This window comes from Littorina saxatilis, linkage group LG14 (assembly GCF_037325665.1).
Source record: "Littorina saxatilis isolate snail1 linkage group LG14, US_GU_Lsax_2.0, whole genome shotgun sequence".
Lineage (NCBI taxonomy): Eukaryota > Metazoa > Mollusca > Gastropoda > Littorinimorpha > Littorinidae > Littorina > Littorina saxatilis.
In genome coordinates, this window is record NC_090258.1 from 41,970,927 (window position 1) to 41,992,088 (window position 21,162).

At 41.3% G+C, this 21,162-nt stretch overlaps 1 long non-coding RNA gene across 1 annotated transcript; it reads left to right on the plus strand.

The window, feature by feature from the left end:
* Positions 1 to 18,281: 18,281 nt before the first annotated feature.
* On the plus strand, positions 18,282 to 21,078 carry LOC138947791 (uncharacterized). Its single transcript, XR_011449803.1, has 2 exons — positions 18,282 to 20,355; positions 20,636 to 21,078. It is a non-coding gene; the product is annotated as an uncharacterized lncRNA (long non-coding RNA).
* The last annotated feature ends 84 nt before the right edge of the window (positions 21,079 to 21,162 follow it).

Genomic DNA, 21,162 nt, shown 5'->3' on the forward strand with positions numbered 1-21,162 from the left:
GGGAGAGAGAGTTGTATTAAATTGAATTGAATTAAATTGAATTGAATTTATCTTTCTCTTAACACTGTAACAGAACAAGAAATGCTAAAATGTTTTTTTTCCATCCCGCCCTCGCCCATTGAGTTGAAATAGAAGTTAACCACATTATGTTTGAAAATGTTCCAGTGCTTTATGTACAATAATGTTTCAATACAATCATAGTGTATTAACATTTTACCAGTATCAGCTGCAAAATAGAAGTAGTGCTTTACAAGTTTCGAAAGAGAAACAGCATGTAATGATACGTAAATGGTGTACAGCAGTGAATTGGGGACTGTTTCCCAAACAGCAGTCAGATGGGGTCTGGTTGTTGTACAGCAGTCATTTGGAGGCACAAGCTAAAACTGCTTCAGAGATGTGTGTTTTTCATTGGCTTTGATCTCCGCTGAGAGGGAGAGAGTCAGAAAGAGCGACATAGACAGATAGACAGAGACAGAGAGACAGACCGAGACAACAAAGGAGAGGTTAAGGACACCCCCTTACCCTTGAGTGACAGACGGACAGACAAAAGAATATACAGACAGACAGACCGTAATTAACACAAACACACTCAGCAGAGCAAAGCGGTATAACACAAACTCTGCAGCAAGGCAGTATTACACACACACACACACACACACTCTGCAGAGCAACTAAGTCGGTGACACACAGACACAGGTATTTGGGGACGATGTATGCTGTACAGCAGTGAAATGTGCTTGTTTGTTTGTTTGTTTGCTTCACGCCCAGCCGACCACGAAGGGCCATATCAGGGCGGTGCTGCTTTGACATATAACGTGCGCCACACACAAGACAGAAGTCGCAGCACAGGCTTCATGTCTTACCCAGTCACATTATTCTGACACCGGACCAACCAGTCCTAGCACTAACCCCATAATGCCAGACGCCAGGCGGAGCAGCCACTAGATTGCCAATTTTAAAGTCTTAGGTATGACCCGGCCGGGTTTCGAACCCACGACCTCCCGATCACGGGGCGGACGCCTTACCACTAGGCCACCGTGCCGGTATGGTTTGAGTCCTATTTATGAGAACGAGAATGAGGGAGAGATGATTGTATTGAATTGAATTGAATTAAATTGAATTGAATTGATCTTTATCTTAACACTGTAACAGAATAGGAAATGCTAAACTACTTTTTTTTTTCATCCCGCCCTCGCTCATTGAGGTGAAATAGAAGTTAACCACATTATGTTTGAAAATGTTTCCAGTGCATTATGTACAATAATGTTTTAATACAATCATAGAGTATTAACGTTTTACCAGTATCAGCTGCAAAATATAGTAGTAGTGCTTTACGAGTTTTGCAAGAGAAGCAGCATGTAATGATACGTAAATGTGATATAATACAACAGCGATCAAAGTTCAAGTCTGAAGGTAGGCTCTGAGAAGTGTAACCAGTGCATGCAAATCCTTGGCGATATGATTTATCTCAATAAGGTACAGTGTTCGTCGCACATCCGCAGGCTCCTCAATAAATGCCAGTCGTTCTGATTCATCATAACTCATGTCTGCTTTGTCCCTGAATAACGTCCAGTACAATGTTTCAGCTTTGGTACAATCGTAGGTGAACATGAAGTCATCTGATTTTGCAAGCAGCTGTTTGGATGAAGCATTGTACACCATTCTAATCACTTTCTTTCGTGTTCTGGGGTTCGTAGTAATTTCTAAAGCAAGTGCTTTTACTTCCCCTAGACTGTACTCCCTTTCCAAAGCATCCTTTTCAGCTTTAGTCAACTGCTTTTCCACTGGTTCCTCTGTATCACTCTCTGACGTAAAATATCTGTCCTTGTCACTGTCAGTGGCCACGCATGTGGAGTCAACGGATTGCTGCAAGGCAGGTTCCGTCAGCTTGGATGGAATGTGGCTCCGTGATTCACGTGCTTCAATGTTCACAACACAGCTTGCCTCGCTGTCAATGCGTTCGCCGGCGTGTAGTCTCATTTTCTGTTTGTGCCTAACGTCGGGAACTTTGTCGTACGTGTTTGTGTGAATTATGCCTGATGTTGTGCTGGCATGATTTCGCAGATGATCGATCAGCTGTATCAACAGAAGAAACGCATACCTCTTTGCTGTTAAATTGTTGGGATCATTGTCTGTCACGTCTGAGCTGCGAAGGGGTTTTGTTTACGTTGCGTTGACTAGCTCGGCAAATGGCGGCCTGTTGGTTCTCTGTGCTGAGCAGTTGAAGTGTGACTGTGGCTCCTTCTCATTCTCCGGTGACTTTCCAGTACTTGACATAGTGGTCAGCTGGCAGGCCTGTCAAGGTAGCTTCCACAGCAGTTGGTAGTCCAACGACAGGCATTTTCTTCACTTGTTCAAGTAAATTGCTGGAGCGAAAAATGTGTGCTGCCGGAGGGACAGATAGAGAGAGAGAGAGAGAGAGAGAGAGAGAGAGAGAGAGAGAGAAAGAGAGAGAGAGAGACAATGACAATGACAATGACAATTCTTTATTTAACGAGGGTAGTAGATTAAGCAGTGGTCTGCTTTTTTACATCCAGCCCTCGCCCTAAAGAGGGACTAACTAAAAAAATGAAATAAAAAATACAAGATACAAATTAGAAAATAGATAACTAAAATTCTACATTTTAACAGATAACTAAAGTGAAAACACATTATACATATGTACACAAAATGCATTACATTGAGGTAAATTGCGAGTTGATTGATGTGAATTAAGTGGTATAGTGCAGCTTGCACTTTCTCAACATCATGCTCTAATCCATACATTACATTTTAAAGAAAATCAATCAAACAAGCAAGACATTGCCAAGATCATCACACATCTAAATACATGTAGTGGTTGGTTTGTAAGTCCCTTCATTCGAAAAGGGTTTGTGTACATTATACCAATAAAGAGGAGAGGGGCATGTTTAATACAAAAATTGTATTTGTAATTAAATTGTAGAGAGAGAGAGAGAGAGAGAGAGAGAGAGAGAGTTGGGGTAATTAAATAAGAAAGAAAGACAGAGACAGAGTGAGAGAGACGGACAAACAGACGGACAGACATACGAACAGACAGTAACCTGCGAGAGAGAGGAAGACAGACAGATAGGCACACAGTCAAAAACCGGGAAAAAAAATCATAGAAAGAGATAGAGATAAAAGACACAATTGCAACAGCTCTGCAGATTTCTTTCCTACGTGTTTGTTTAAAACAAATCTGACAGAGAAAGGAGAACAAAACAGAGAGAGAGTAGGAAAGAGAAAGTGTGTAAGAGAGAGAGAGAGAGAGAGAGAGAGAGAGAGAGAGAGAGAGAGAGAGAGAGAGAGAGAGAGGGGGGGGGCGAGAGAGAGAACGGGAGAGAGAGATGACGATGATGATTTAACGTTGTTATACAATGAATAGGGTTAGAGGCTATCACGCAGCAAACTCTCCAAGAGAGGGAAATAAAGAGATATATCATCATCATCATCATCATCATCATCATCATCATCATCATCATCATCATCATCATCATCATCATCATCATCGACATCGGCATCGGTATTGGGATCAGCATCGTCACCTACATGTGTCTTTTCATGTTGTTTTTATATTTAGTCAAGTTTTGACTAAATATTTTAACATCGAGGGGGAATCGAAACGAGGGTCGTGGTGTATGTGTCTGTGCGTGTGTGTGTGTGTGTGTGTAGAGCGATTCAGACTAAACTACTGGACCGATCTTTATGAAATTTGACATGAGAGTTCCTGGGTATGAAATCCCCGAACGTTTTTTTCATTTTTTTGATAAATGTCTTTGATGACGTCATATCCGGCTTTTCATGAAAGTTGAGGCGGCACTGTCACGCCCTCATTTTTCAACCAAATTGGTTGAAATTTTGGTCCAGTAATCTTCGACGAAGCCCGGACTTCGGTATTGCATTTCAGCTTGGTGGCTTAAAAATTAATTAATGACTTTGGTCATTAAAAATCTGAAAATTTAAAAAAAAAATAAAAATTTATAAAACGATCCAAATTTACGTTTATCTTATTCTCCATTATTTGCTGATTCCAAAAACATATAAATATGTTATATTTGAATTAAAAACAAGCTCTGAAAATTAAATATATAAAAATTATTATCAAAATTAAATTTTCGAAATCGTTTTAAAAACACTTTCATCTTATTCCTTGTCGGTTCCTGATTCCAAAAACATATAGATATGATATGTTTGGATTAAAAACACGCTCAGAAAGTTAAAACGAAGAGAGGTACAGAAAAGCGTGCTATGCAGCATAGCGTAACCACTACCCCGCTCTTCTTGTCAATTTCACTGCCTATGCCGTGAGCGGTGGACCACGAGTATACGGTCTTGCTGCGTTGCATTGCGTTCAGTTTCATTCTGTGAGTTCGACAGCTACTTGACTAAATATTGTATTTTCGCCTTACGCGACTTGTTTTGTTTGTCGGCTTGTCTAGTCTGTCTGTCTCTGTCTCAGTCTCTGTGTCTGTCTGTCTGTCTGTCTGTCTGTCTGTCTGTCTGTCTGTCTGTCTGTCACGGGCTTGGGGTCTCTGTTTAATTTCGTCTGTTTTCCGTTGTTGCATCTTATTTGCATAACCATCTTCGATAATCATTTGGTCGAAATTTGCCAGGAATAAACCATCATTTGTAATACATTATGCTGACTGTAAGAGAGAGAGAGAGAGAGAGAGAGAGAGAGAGAGAGAGAGAGAGAGAGAGAGAGAGAGAGAGAGAGAGAGAGAGAGAGAGAGAGAGAGAGAGAGAGATGAAGAGAGCGAAAAAGAGAGAGAGATGGCGAGAGAGAGATGTGGAGAGAGAGAAGGGGAGAGAGAGAGAGATGAAGAGAGCGAAAAAGAGAGAGAGATGGCGAGAGAGAGATGGGGAGAGAGAGAAGGGGAGAGAGAGAGAGAGAGAGAGAGACAGACAGACAGACAAACAAACAAACAGACAGACAGACACACAGACACGCAGACAGACACCAAAGGTTGAGAATAGAGAGAAAACAAGAAAAGTGTGAAGCAGCCGTGCATATTTCTTTTTTGCATAATCCGTGAAAGTAACCTAAGAGAGAGAGAAGAACAGGCAGACAGGCAGGAATGTGTGTGTGTGTGTGTGTGTGTGTGTGTCTGTGTGTGTGTGTAGAGTGATTCAGACTAAACTACTGTACCGATCTTTGTGAAATTTGACAGGAGAGTTCCTGGGTATGATATCCCCGAACGTTTTTTTCATTTTTTTGATAAATGTCTTTGATGACGTCATATCCGGTTTTTCGTGAAAGTTGAGGCGGCACTGTCACGCCCTCATTTTTCAACCAAATTGGTTGAAATTTTGGTCAAGTAATGTTCGACAAAGCCTGGACTTCGGTATTACATTTCAGCTTGGTGGCTTAATTAAATTGAAAATTAATTAATGACTTTGGTCATTAAAAATCAGAAAAATGTAAAAAAAAAAAAAAATTATAAAACGATCCACATTTACGTTCATCTTATTCTCCATTATTTGCTGATTCCAAAAACATATCAATATGTTATATTTGGATTAAAAACAAGCTCTGAAAATTAAAAATATAAAAATTAGTATCAAAATTAAATTTTCCAAATCAATTTAAAAACACTTTCATCTTATTCCTTATCGGTTCTTGATTCCAAAAACGTATAGATATGATATGTTTGGATTAAAAACACGCTCACAAAGTTAAAACGAATAGAGGTACAGAAAAGCGTGCTATCCTTCTCAGCGCAACTACTACCCCGCTCTTCTTGTCAATTTCACTGCCTTTGCCGTGAGCGGTGGCTGGCGATGCTACGAGTATACGGTCTTGCTGCGTTGCATTGCGTTCAGTTTCATTCTGTGAGTTCGACAGCTACTTGACTAAATGTTGTATTTTCGCCTTACGCGACTTGTTGACTCACATGCGAAGCAAAAGTGAGTCTATGTACTCACCCGAGTCGTCCGTCCGGCCGTCCGGAAAACTTTAACGTTGGATATTTCTTGGACACTATTCAGTCTATCAGTACCAAATTTGGCAAGATGGTGTATGATGACAAGGCCCCAAAAAACATACATAGCATCTTGACCTTGCTTCAAGGTCAAGGTCGCAGGGGCCATAAATGTTGCCTAAAAAACAGCTATTGTTCTCATTTTCCCCATTTTCTCTGAAGTTTTTGAGATTGAATACCTCACCTATATATGATATATAGAGCAAAGTAAGCCCCATCTTTTGATACCAGTTTGGTTTACCTTGCTTCAAGGTCAAGGTCACAGGAGCTCTTCAAAGTTGGATTGCATACATATTTTGAAGTGACCTTGACCCTGAACTATGGAAGATAACTGTTTCAAACTTAAAAATTATGTGGGGCACATGTTATGCTTTCATCATGAGACACATTTGGTCACATATGATCAAGGTCAAGGTCACTTTGACCCTTATGAAATGTGACCAAAATAAGGTAGTGAACCACTAAAAGTGACCATATCTCACGGTAGAAAGAGCCAATAAGCACCATTGTACTTCCTATGTCTTGAATGAACAGCTTTGTGTTGCATGACCTTGGATGACCTTCACCTTGGGTCAAGGTCACATTGTATTTTGGTAGGAAAAATGTCTAAAGCAGTTCTTAGTGTATGATGTCATTACTAGGTTTAGTTATTTGACCTTGACCCTGAAGAACAAGGTCATGTAAAGGTCAAGGTCAAGCATGTGAGTCGTATGGGCTTTGCCCTTCTTGTTTTTGTTTTGTTTTAATAAACTGAGAGAGTAAGAAAAAGACAAAAAGAGAGACAGAGCTAGAAATACAGAGAGACAGACAGAGAGACGGACCGACCGACAGAATTAGTGCGAGATAGAGATAGAGAGACACACAAACAGGGACAGACAGACAGAGACCGACATTTTGAGAAGAATGAAGAGAAAACCAGCAGTATTATATGCATAGTCTTAAGCTGTGTTTCCATATCGCGACGCGATGGCAGCACGATAGTTGCGGCGAGGTGGCGGCAGCGTCAAAACCGATCGCAACAGTAATATCAAAGAACGCATGTTTCCATATGTGCGACGCGACGGATGCTTCATCTGGGGATTTAATCAAGTTTGAGTGAATCCTTCTTGAAGGTTTTTCTTTGTATTCATAAATTATGAGTAATCTAAGCTTAATTAGTTTGGACAACATTTTGGATGAAATTATTGCTGCTGCAGGAACATTGAATTGGCAAGTCTGTAACAGTAATCGTCTCTCTGACCCCCCCCCCCCCCCCCCCCTTGCTTGCTGAAAAATAAAATTAACTCTCTTCCCGTCCTCTGTCACATCCTCTGATTCTTTTGCTGTATCTTTTCCTCTTTTTTTGGTAAAAATTGTATCTTGTCTGTCTTACATTTATAACAAGGGGATAAGCGATTCTCTGACCTTGACATAACGTGAAATAATAATTCCTATCTAGATGTACATATTTATAACCACATTTAATATAAGCTTAGCTTATTGTGTGGTTACAAATGTTTATATCGCATATATATGCAAGTTATCCAAAGAATGAAATTGTTTTGAGACCTATAGCACCGTTAGTTTGTCAGAACAGGAGGTGGTCCATATCAGGCAGTTGTCCATGTTAGGCTATTTTCCCTTAGGACCAGGGTGTGCTTATTGCGTGTCTTATGAGAAACAGACCGCGTGCAGAAACACACACACACTATGATGTGTTGTCGTATTATTTTTGCTTTGGTCAATCGTAGGACCCTATTCTGAGGTCTCAATATTTTCCCACGGTCTTCCCAACGCATGCGATGTCACTTTCCATTGAGCGTTTTTGCCACCATTTGGCAAGGAGTTATCAGCTGAGATAAAACGACTGTAAGTAGAACGCGAAAATCACACCTGGACTCGATCCGACCGACTGGTTCTTGTATACGCAAGAGCACTTGATAGTCTCTGCCGCGGATCATAAAATCGTATAATCTGCTGATTTTCGCATCCCGAATCTACTCAGCTTCGTCCCAATAGGCCCACTTAAAACATCACACGCGGAATTTAAATTAGCTAAGATGGACAACTGGACACCACATGTGAGAACCACGCACCAAGACATTGTCAGCATTGAGAGAATGTTTTCACGGAATTGTTTCACGATTCTGTGACACTGTTATATTGCGGGGTTATGATATTTTCTTCGTTTCTGATTTGAATTCATGTAAATGAAATCAAGTTAAAATTAAACACTATTGTTTTTTTAGAAACCAATGCGGACCCTGAAAGAAATAACGTTTCACTCAGATAAATTTTATCCAGCCTGTCACGTTTTTCATTTATACATTTTGACAGAAAAAAGAAAATAACAAAAGAAAAATTAACACATCTGTGTGGGATTAAAATCAAACGTCGATTTGTGTTACTAAAGTTACTGACCACCATGTGCATGCGAACATTTGCTGCCCCCCCCCCTCCACATCGTAATCGTATCGGCTCTGTCTCATTTTGCCCACCACCCCTCCACCTCTCCCCAGGACCCCCCCCCCCCACCTTCCTTTTCAGTAAATAGCCCTTCAGTCGGAGCGGCAGTTGTCGCCACGCATCAGACTTTTTTTGAATAATTATGTGCGGTTTTTGGTATCTCCTTTACAAAGCTGATCTGATAATTAACTATCTTTTTTTTTGCAAGCAAACGACAAATTCGCCTCAAAAAATGTTATTGACAGTGCATAGAAAAGGTAGCAAAAAAACTTGCGGGGACAAAGTGGGCGAGGGAGAGCCTGGGTGGTCAAACGGGGGCTGTGCCATGCCATATGTCACCTGCTGGTTAAACGAAAGGTTTAAAGGGACAGATATCGCACACAATATTTTGATCTTTTGATCAGTCAACCATCAATTTTGTACATCAACCCCAACAGTGTTGTTGTCCAAAAATAAAAGAATTGCATTCTGTCCTCAAACTGAACGGTAGTTCAAAGTTAAAGGGATATTGACCAAAGTGCTTTTGAGGAACAATAAAACACTCTCCCCAAAATAAACACGCAAAAAAACACCCCACACAAATAAATAAATAAAGAAAGAAGCAAAACAGATTTACAAGGAAATTAATTATGTTCATGGTATGCTAGCGCTGTTTTTATTTTATTGTATAATAAGCATGCTGATACCGGGATGCAGTATACGTTAAATGTAAATGATATAATGCTGACTATCTAAATGTGAATCAAAAAACAAGAAAGGTAGGTTTTTTAATATTTTTTTTTAATTTAAATGTGAACCAGAAAAGATGCATTTCTTTTAAATTGATGGCGCCGTCAAAAACAAAAACTAAATTCTTGGTTACAAAATCAAATGAATCTTAGTAGTCGATAGTTTAGTACTATTTGTCACTTTATTAGAGGTGGTTTGACTGAGTTGCCGACTTCTCCGCTTTAATTCCTTTTCAGTTTTATCTGTACACTCTTTGTTTTCATGCGATACGTGTAACACTTTTCCCGACCTCGCACATGATGGACAGCATTCATTGGAGCGATATGTTTTCACCGGGTTTTCGCAAAATTGTATTTCATGCCACGCTATTATCGATTACCTCAAATTAAAAAAGAAACTTCTTCTTCTTCTTCTGCGTTCGATGTTGGTGGCCGTGCTAGATCCTCAGACCAGTGGCTGCCAGGAAGTCCGCAGTCTTGCGCAGTTCGTCGGCAGGACCCCAGAGTTTGGCTCCAACACTGGTCTCTTCTTGCCAGAACTTCTGGCGTATTGTCTCTAGATGGGGGCAGTTCTGGAGAATGTGCTCCGGAGTTTGCTCTTCCGAGCCACATTCACAGTGTGCGTCATCCGCAAGGCCCAGTCTCTTGAGGTGTTTCTTCAGTCCACAGTGCCCTGTCCTTAGACGGAAAATGGTGGTTTGGCTTCTCCGGTCTAGTTTGTTGATGGGGTCTTCCTGTGGGTTGTAGTCTCCGTTTCTCTTTTTCCAGTTTTCTTTCTTCTTCCGTTGTAGAAGAGTCTTGGCTTCTTTGTACGAGGTGGAGTTGTGTGGTTGGGGAAGTCTCGCACCTCCTTTTGCCAGCCTGTCCGCTTCTTCATTGCCGGCAATGCCGACATGAGCCGGTATCCACTGGAGCACCACCTTGTTGTGTTGAGACAGGGTGCTGAGGCAGTTGTCGAGTTGCCTGGTGGGGAGGTCAGTGGGGCCAGACAGAAGGGACTGGAGGGCGGACAGGGAGTCAGTGAGGAGGACGATGTTTTGCCGACTGCGGTCTTCCCCTGCTGCGTGCTCTGCTGCAGTGATGAGGGCGTGGAGCTCGGCCCTGTAGTTCGAGCTCAGGTCACCAGCTGGGACGGAGAGGGAGGTGGTGGTCCCGTTTGGGCGACGGATGTAGACGCCACTGCCTCCATTCCTTACGGCGTTCTCTGAGGAGCCGTCTGTGTAGACGTGAGTCCAGGTGCAATGTGGGTAGCGGTCCTGAATCATCTCCATGGCGAGGGCCTTCTGGACATGTGGTGACTGTTCGCCCTTTGCTGTCAGTCCTGGTACATCTGTTGTGACTTCATGGAAGCTCTTGCGTGGGGCCCAGACGTCTGAGACGAGTGTCTCACAGCAGTTGGGGTCAGCTTCCAGAGCTTCAGCATACTCCGTTTGGAGGTCCTTGACCTGATGTTTGAGGCTCTTTCGTTTCAGCCTGTTCTTGGTGCCCTTGTTGAGGTTTTGGTGAAGTGGGTGAGTGGTCAGTCTCTTCATCTTCTCTCCCTGGAGGACAGCTTTGTACTCTCGTCTGTCCTCGAGTGGTTCCAGGTCTGCTGTTTTCTCCATTTCTTGGATGGGTGTACTTTTCATGGCACCGAGGATGATCCTTAGCCCCATGTTCTGGACTTTGTCCAGCTTTCCTTTGTTGGTTTTGGAGGCAGTGGTCCATGTTGAGGAGGCGTATTCCATGACCGGTCTGACAGCGCCTGTGTAGACCTGTTTCAGAATGCCAGAGTTTGCGCCCCACTGGGTTCCTGCCAATTTCTTCATGAGCGAGAGCTTCTTCATCGCTCTTCCTTCTGTCGCTTCAATCTGCGGCTTCCACGTCAGACGTGTGTCCAGGGTGACTCCCAGAAACGTTGGCGTGTCGACCTGTGGGACTGCTTGGTCTTTCAGTTTCAGCAGGACCTTTTCCTTGGAGGTGGAGAGTGAGAAGAGAGTGCTGACCGTCTTGGTAGTGTTCAGCTGTAATGCCCAGTGTTCTGACCAGCTGGACACGCTATTGATGGTGTTCTGGATACGGTGTGTTGCTGTGGAGGTGTGTTCTTCTGCACACCAGACTGCAAAGTCATCCGCATGCAGGGTGTTCGAGACATGTTTTGGCACCGTTGTTGTGATGTCATTTATGTAGACGAGGAAGAGGGTAGGGGAGATCACTCCGCCTTGTGGGACACCCTCTCTCAGCTTCACGAGGTTGCTGGTCGTCCCGTCTACCATCACTCTTGCTGTTCTATTGAAGAGGAAATCACTCAGCCACTTGAAAAAAGAAACAAAGAAAAACTCCGGACAAGCGCACAAGGTAGAACCAGCGGTCAGTGCATGGGACTGCAAAAGTGCACGTGTGCGTATGCGTGTGAATACATTTTTTTTTAAACTAGTTAGTGTCAATATCGATCGAATGTCATTTCGATCACGTTTCAGTTTAGCGGACAAGCGTAATCGGATTCAACATACGCATACACACTCACATAGTCGGAAGAGTCGTCGAACAGGGAAAAAAATGACAAAGTAAAATATTGTAAATTGAAAAATGTTTGTGTAATTTTGCGATGAGACAGAGACAATCTGGGAAGGAAGTTTATACCCAAGTAATACTATCGAACGGGTTAGTCCGTAAGCTGCGGACAAATATTCTTACTCAAAGAGAAAAATGAAACAGGATTTTTTCAGTAAATGTAAGCTTACAGGGCTGCCGATGGGGAAAGACTGAACCACCTAAACAAATAGCAGTTCACATCGGTTGATGATTCTTCAGTCCCACAGAACTTCGGTCCATTAGGAAGTAGCCCTGTTGATTTGCTAGATTAACATCACATCGCTACCCGAACCGATTTTTATTGAAAATAAACACTTTTTTAAGCTCAGATATAATTTATCTGTAAGTTACATCACGTCTACAGTCGTTGACACAATCTAAAAACTCTATCAAATTACTCCGCCAAAGTTCCGACAAACTTACTACACATATATGCGTCGTCTGCATGTGTTGCGCGCGCAGTCCGGGGCGTGGCTTATTAAAAAAAAAAATAAAAAAAACCCGTATTAGTCTTTTTTTTTTTTTAAGAGTTAAATTCAGATAGCACTTCATTTGGACAGCCTTGAGAAAACGGCCGTACAATACGTGTATATCTTCTTTTATCGAGAAGGAGATTAACAGCGGTGGGGTTTCAGTCATGCTTTCTAACGCCAGCTTCAATTTCAGATAATGTTAGGAGATTTCAAAATGCAAGGGGGTGGGGGTATAGAGTGGGGGGGGGGGGGGTATTTTCTCTGAATCGTTTATAAGGAAGGAATGTGTTTTTTAGACCCCAATCGTCAATGTTGAAGGTCCGGTATTAAAACTTGCCCAGTGTCTGACAAAATTAGACTCAGTTTAAAATTACCCTTGACAATTTGTGCGTGAGACAGACTGATTGCCGAACGGAAAATGGAATCACTCATGTGGCGCAGTGAAGTGTAGCCAAGTACCTGCTATGTCCTTCAGCAGAAGTGGCGGAGTGCCTGTCATCTGTTTCTCATTTAGTGGCCGAAGATTGGATTTGATGTGACTTTTAGTACACACTTGTGAGCGTGATCTGGTAATTTCCCTTCGCTTGCGTCTGACTTTCCCGTCTTAAGCTAACATACGAGAACAAACATAATATGCAAAATTGCAAGGATCGACCTCCTTGCATGAAAAGTCAACAACACTTTGTTATTTTCTCATTGTATAGAAACCTAAAATGTGACAGCAGCCCACAGGGTTATCTGTGTTCGTACACGCCGAAGTCTGTTCACTCGAAATCGTTCTGACAATTATGTTTTATGTTCAAAGATATGTTTAAATTCAAATTCCAACGACAAAAAAAAGAGAGATAGAGAGAGAGAGAGAGAGATAGAGAGAGAGAGAGAGAGAGAGAGAGAGAGAGAGAGACAGACGGACAGACAGAGAGAGAGACAGACAGACAGACAGACAGAGAGACAGACAGAGAGACAGACAGACAGACAGACAGACAGACACAGACAGACACAGACAGAGAGAGACAGAATCAAATGTAAAGCGAACTGTTTAAACCTGTTGCGATAATTAATGTACAGTTCTGTAAAAATAAACTGTACTCTTAGTGCCCGACCCGACTCCCCAAACCTACGTCGCGGTTATCTGACGCTCTCTCTACGTCGTGCCTCTGCGTGCCTCCATTACAGAGAAATGGAAGGTGAAAATCTTTGTGTCAGTTTGACTCTTGATTTTAAACAAGTCGCGTAAGGCGAAAATACAACATTTAGTCAAGCTGTCGAACTCACAGAATGAAACTGAACGCTATGCAATTTTTCAGCAAGACCGTATACTCGTAGCATCGTCAGTCCACCGCTCATGGCAAAGGCACTGAAATTGACAAGAAGAGCGGGGTAGTTGTTGCGCTGAGAAGGATAGCACGCTTTTCTGTACCTCTCTTCGTTTTAACTTTCTGAGCGTGTTTTTAATCCAAACATACCATATCTATATGTTTTTGGAATCAGGAACCGACAAGGAATAAGATGAAAGTGTTTTTAAATTGATTTCGAAAATTTAATTTTGATCATAATTTTTGTAATTTTAATTTTCAGAGCTTGTTTTTAATCCAAATATAACATATTTATATGTTTTTTTAATCAGAAAATGATGAAGAATCAGATGAACGTAAATTTGAATCGTTTTATAAAAAAAAAATAGGCCTATTTTTTTTTACAATTTTCAGATTTTTAATGACCAAAGTCATTAATTAATTTTTAAGCCACAAAGCTGAAATGCAATACCGAAGTCCGGGCTGTAAAAGTTGTTTCAATTTGTTTCCATTTAAAACGTCCGCTACTGGCACCTCAGTCGGACCATACTTAACACTCTGAGAAGTAACCAAAGTGTCTTCTTTTAAAGTAATTTGTAACTCTCCGCTCCGCACGCCAACCAAAACAATTCCTGGGAGACGCCTACATCGTTCGGAAAAAAACCCACAAAAAACTGTTCCGAGCCAGGACTGAACTAGAAAGGGTTTCCATGACCACGGACGTAGCTTTGTGCCGAGGCTGATCACGTGGTCAGGTTGACCAATGGCAACGCGACCCTTTTACGGCCTCTCTATTGTCCAATGTGTGTACTCTATGACCCCTTGAAAACTTCAGCGATTGGTGTGAAGTGTACTCTTTAGAGAGGATGAGTTCAGCGGTTAATTGCTTTTAACATACTTACCTGAACAGGTTATAGGCCATTATCTCGAGATGCCTTGCTTTCGGCAACAGTTCTTTGAATCCCTCCCTCCCTCTCTCCATCTTCTCTCTACCAGTCTGTTTCTCTCTTTGTTTCTCTCTCTTTTTCACACTTTTCAACCATTAACTATTCATATTCATTTGCATAATGTAGAGCAGTCCCTAATTGGGCGACAGTTGGCTGTTAAAAGGAAAACACATAAAACAAACCAAAAAAGAACACTTTTGTAAGCTTACTACATTACTTTTGAAAAAAACCATCATTGGGTTCATTTCGCGTCATTTTGCTTTCGTCAACAGGAAAGTTTTTGTAATGCCTCTCTCCACCTCCCCATATGCTCCCCTCCCCCATTTCTGTCTCTGTTTTTTACATTTAGTCAAGTTTTGACTAAATGTTTTAACGTAGAGGGGGAATCGAGACGAGGGTCGTGGTGTATGTGCGTGCGTGCGTGTGTGCGTGTGTGTGTGTGTCTGTGTGTGTGTGTAGAGCGATTCAGACTAAACTACTGGACCGATCTTTATGAAATTTGACATGAGAGTTCCTGGGTAGGAAATCCCCAGACCTTTTTTTCCATTTTTTTGATAAATGTCTTTTATGACGTCATATCCGGCTTTTCGTGAAAGTTGAGGCGGCACTGTCACGCTCTCATTTTTCAACCAAATTGGTTGAAATTTTGGTCAAGTAATCTTTGACAAAGCCCGGACTTCGGTATTGCATTTCAGCTTGGTGGCTTAAAAATTAATTGATGACTTTGGTCATTAAAAATCTGAAAATTGTAAAAAAAAATAAAAATTTATAAAACGATCCACATTTACGTTCATCTTATTCTCCATCACTTTCTGATTCCAAAAACATATAAATATGTTATATTTGGATTAAAAAAAAGCTCTGAAAATTAAATATATAAAAATTATTATCAAAATTAAGTTGTCCAAATCAATGTAAAAACACGTTCACCTTATTCCTTGTCGGTTCCTGATTCCAAAAACATATAGATATGATATGTTTGGATTAAAAACACGCTCAGAAAGTTAAAACAAAGAGAGGTACAGAAAAGCGTGCTATCCTTCTTAGCGCAACTACTACCCCGCTCTTCTTGTCAATTTCACTGACTTTGCCATGAGCGGTGGACTGACGATGCTACGAGTATACGGTCTTGCTGAAAAATGGCATTGCGTTCAGTTTCATTCTGTGAGTTCGACAGCTACTTGACTAAATGTTGTATTTTCGCCTTACGCGACTTGTTTACATTTAGTCAAGTTTTGACTAAATGTTTTAACGTAGAGGGGGTAATCGAGACGAGGGTCGTGGTGTGTGTGTGTGTGTGTGTGTGTGTCTGTGTCTGAGTCTGTGTGTGCGTGTGTGTGTGTAGAGCGATTCAGACCAAACTACTGGACCGATCTTTATGAAATTTGACATGAGAGTTCCTGGGTAGGAAATCCCTGGACATTTTGTTCATTTTTTTGATAAATGTCTTTGATGACGTCATATCCGGCTTTTCCTGAAAGTTGAGGCGGCACTGTCACGCCCTCAGTTTTGGTTGAAATTTTGGTCAAGTAATGTTCGACAAAGCCCGGACTTCGGTATTGCATTTCAGCTTGGTGGCTAAAAAATTAATTAATGACTTTGGTCATTAAAAATCTGAAAATTGTAAACAAAATATTTTTGTTATAAAACGATCCAAATTTACGTTCATCTTATTCTCCATCATGTTCTGATTCCAAAAACATATAAATATGTTATATTCGGATTAAATACAAGCTCTGAAAATTAAATATATAAAATTTATTATCAAAATTATATTTTCGAAATCAATTTAAAACACTTTCATCTTATTCCTTGTCGGTTCCTCATTCCAAAAACATATAGATATGATATGTTTGGATTAAAAACACGCTCAGAAAGTTAAAACGAAGAGAGGTACAGAAAAGCGTGCTATCCTTCTCAGCGCAACTACTACCCCGCTCTTCTTGTCAATTTCACTGCCTTTGCCGTGAGCGGTGGACTGACGATGCTACGAGTATACGGTCTTGCTGCGTTGCATTGCGTTCAGTTTCATTCTGTGAGTTCGACAGCTACTTGACTAAATATTGTATTTTCGCCTTACGCGACTTGTTTTTCTTCTCGTGTCCTTTTGCTTGTTTGTAAGTTAGTTTGTTGATTTTCTGTTTGTTTTAATTACTGTTGATGAATTGTACGCTCTTAATATATGTTTTACGCGCAAAGTAAACATTTATTGCCGGCGTAAAATTGAAAATATTGATTACGCCTTCCTAGGCAAACCTGAGGTGGTGATCCAAATCATTGATACGTATTGGAAGGACTTCATTTACAAATAAAGAAATAAATAAGCCGTTTTAGTGATTTTTCCCCGGCGACATCCACCTTTCGAAGCCCAAGAGACATTCGCAGTGATGTAATTTGGAAACATCTGAAATAACTAACTGTAAAATGCTCCGTTACCGTTGCCGATTATTTCTTTTCATACAAACAGGATTTCACCTTCTGGCGATAATCTCTTTTGCGTTTGATTCTTGATTCTTTAAATTAATTTTTTCAGTGCTATTTAGTTGTAATCCATTACCCAAGCAGATGAAACCCGTGTGAATAACTGAACACTTAGACACTGATGTTCAGATGGTACGTGTGTGGTTACATAATTACAATAACCAAAATTGCAACCCGAACTGTCCAGTGAAGTGCTTTTCCAAGTTGCATGTGAGTGTGTGATTGTGTCTGTTCGGAGCGCTTCTAAGAAATTGTAAAAGTTTATGCGTAAGCATTTGCGATTTTCCGGTTTTGTACTTTTTCGTCAGTTTTCAGCAAACTCAGTTATATCATGTCACATTAGTGTGTGTTTCTCTTTTCTTTTATTTTTTCGTGTGTGTGTGTGTGTGTGTGTGTGTGTGTGTGTGTGTGTGTGTGTGTGTGTGTGTGTGTGTGTGTGTGTGTAGTTAGTTGTGTTTTTTTTCAAAGATTTGTTTTTAGCCAAGTTGATAGAGCGCTTGGGCGACTTACTTAAAAAACAAAAACAAAACTTCCCTTTTTTTTCCAACTAAGATCCTTTATACTCGTTTTAGGAATGGGTATGCTAAGTACATTTTTCTTGGCGAATTGTTGTGTTAGCTAAGCAACATTACGTGAATCGTTAAAACATGTGGGTTTTGTTTTGTAAAGTATTCCCCGCTTAACGAATTAAGATTTCTATGCAAAACAACGTGTGTTAACCCCATGTACAAAAACAGTACATGTAGTACATGCTTGAAAGTGCAGAGTGCTGTTGCGTCCAAAGAATTGAGTATTTCAGTAATTATGTCGACTGGTGATAAACACACATACAAACACGCGCACGCATTAACAAATCATAGAGAAACAAGCAAACAATTCGCAGAACAAACGTATATTAATGTGTGTGCATGCGTGAACGCGTGCATTCGTTTGCTTGACTAACTGACAATGTCAATCACGCTTTTAGAAGAGAACCGCTGATTTCAACGTGGTATGGCTTTTACGCGGTCTTATGAGCCTTCTGTAAGACGGGCAGCGTTCGGCCTGTAACAAAACAGACCATCCAATAAACACCAGCGAAGATTTCATTGACGCGGCGGTCAAGTGTTTTGAGTGGAGTGGGCGGAGCTTTGGGTTTATCACATGACCATTTGGGCCAATGGATGAATGTATTTAGTATGTGCGCTACTTTACTGGCGGACCACGAAGCTCGAAGAAGGTGTCAACTTGATTTCTTCATGCAATAAATCGTTGGCAGAAAAAAATGTTGCCCTTGGTGGAACGGGAGCCGCTCAGAAGAGGCGTGATAGAACTTGTGCGCGGTTCATGCATACACAACAATCATTTTTCTTTCAAGTTGTTACGAAGCGGTTTACTCGCATTTTTGGTAATGTGTATTGTTGTAAATAGAATAGACTATAGCGATGGTCAGACATTGGAAAGGGCTATAGGCTGCATACCGTCACGTTGACCGCAGTTGAACTTTTGTGTAACTGACAAGGTTTTTCACGTGCAAGTTATGCAGACGACAGCTCACTGGCAATGTCATAGCAAGAACGACTTTGTAAAATCAGTCGCCGTCAAGGAGCCAAGCTCGACTCATGTTTTTCGTAACACTTTAGCAGACGGGCTCCTGTTTTAGGTATCTGACTGAAGAAGGATGAAGACTGACGAACTTTCCCTATCAGTCTACGTGATATCTTCCATTTTCATATTCATGCCAGGCCGGCGACTGTACTAAATGTTGGCTTTACACTCTTTTGAGGTATGTTTGAAACCGGTTATATTTTCATGTCATGTTGTCGTATGTGAGAAGAGTGACTGTTTCTGTGTTTAACGTTATTGTGTAGGCCTAAGCTATTGTGCTACACTGCTTAAACATGTGAGGGTTTTACGTAACGTTTTCTTGGCTTTAGAAAACAGGAATTAACGTGTAAATAATTATATTGGCTCATGCAGCTTAATATGTTGGACGAGTGAGTATTTTTATTGTGCGAGTGAAAGAAACTAAAGACAAGTTGATTTATGGACTATAAACTTTACAGTGTTCCAACTGGGGGGTTTTCATCGCCGGAGGCTGAACTGAACCAGTCAACTGCGGCTTGGTGTACATGACCATGGCATGGAGAGCTGGCAGGGTTCTACAGTTAGCCGCCGAGACGAACTGGAAGGATCAAGGACTACGTCAAGCAATGGTCGCGGTGTCGTGAGGACTGGTGCACCCTTGTCAGTCGTCTGAAGGACTTACAGCCATACCAACATCTTGAAAGCCGAAAGATGGCAGTAGGGTAACGTACAGTAGAATACCTATTCGTCTTACCTGTTAAGCTGCTTTGTTTGAGCCAAAAGGTGTCTGCGTCTTGGACTGTAGAGTTTCTTGCGGTGTTGTCGACCTAGGGTACTGGTCGAAGCCCGGAAATGATTTTGTGATGTAAAAAGCTTTGTAAACTAATAATAATTAGTCTTGGCAGTGTCAAGATCCATTTAACACCAGGTTTTTGCGTGTGTGAGTGCGTGTGCGCTTGTGCCTTGTAAGCTACTGTAGCGGACAACTAATCAGATTACATTCCAGCCTGTAAACAAATACTAAATTTATAGAGTGGTGTAGAGGCATTTATGATTGTCTAGAAACCGGCCAATAAAGGACCATAACATCTGGCGCAATAAGGGCTATACCACTCCATAACAAATGGCGCCCAATAGTGTTTGTTTGTTTGACCCTTTAGCAGTATTGTTTTCTATCTCAAGGCACGTGCGCTTACACGGGTGTGAATGATTGTTTTGTTTGTCCTGTTTATCCAGTAACATTTTCAGATTTGATTTGATTTTTGATTTGATGTGTTGACTGGCATATTCTTGCAAGGCCAAGGTCTTACTCGAGTTTCATTCATGATATTTTTTTTAAACAGCTTCTGAACATGACCTATATATAATTCTTTTGACTTTTTGGATAATCTCTGATCGAGATTCAGAAAATTTCATCGTTTTTTCAACAATTCATTTTCTTTTGAGGAAAGGGGGTGATGTTACGAAGCGGTTTACTCGTATTTTTGGTAATGTGTATTGTTGTAAATAGAATAGACTATAGCGATGGTCAGACATTGGAAAGGGCTATAGGCTGCATACCGTCACGTTGACCGCAGTTGAACCTTTGTGTAACTGACAAGGTTTTTCACGTGCAAGTGATGCAGACGACAGCTCACTGGCAATGTCATAGCAAGAACGACTTTGTAAAATCAGTCGCCGTCAAGGAGCCAAGCTCGACTCATGTTTTTCGTAACACTTTAGCAGACGGGCTCCTGTTTTAGGTATCTGACTGAAGAAGGATGAAGACTGACGAACTTTCCCTATCAGTCTACGTGATATCTTCCATTTTCATATTCATGCCAGGCCGGCGACTGTACTAAATGTTGGCTTTACACTCTTTTGAGGTATGTTTGAAACCGGTTATATTTTCATGTCATGTTGTCGTATGTGAGAAGAGTGACTGTTTCTGTGTTTAACGTTATTGTGTAGGCCTAAGCTATTGTGCTACACTGCTTAAACATGTGAGGGTTTTACGTAACGTTTTCTTGGCTTTAGAAAACAGGAATTAACGTGTAAATAATTATATTGGCTCATGCAGCTTAATATGTTGGACGAGTGAGTATTTTTATTGTGCGAGTGAAAGAAACTAAAGACAAGTTGATTTATGGACTATAAACTTTACAGTGTTCCAACTGGGGGGTTTTCATCGCCGGAGGCTGAACTGAACCAGTCAACTGCGGCTTGATGGACATGACCATGGCATGGAGAGCTGGCAGGGTTCTACAGTTAGCCGCCGAGACGAACTGGAAGGATCAAGGACTACGTCAAGCAATGGTCGCGGTGTCGTGAGGACTGGTGCACCCTTGTCAGTCGTCTGAAGGACTTACAGCCATACCAACATCTTGAAAGCCGAAAGATGGCAGTAGGGTAACGTACAGTAGAATACCTATTCGTCTTACCTGTTAAGCTGCTTTGTTTGAGCCAAAAGGTGTCTGCGTCTTGGACTGTAGAGTTTCTTGCGGTGTTGTCGACCTAGGGTACTGGTCGAAGCCCGGAAATGATTTTGTGATGTAAAAAGCTTTGTAAACTAATAATAATTAGTCTTGGCAGTGTCAAGATCCATTTAACACCAGGTTTTTGCGTGTGTGAGTGCGTGTGCGCTTGTGCCTTGTAAGCTACTGTAGCGGACAACTAATCAGATTACATTCCAG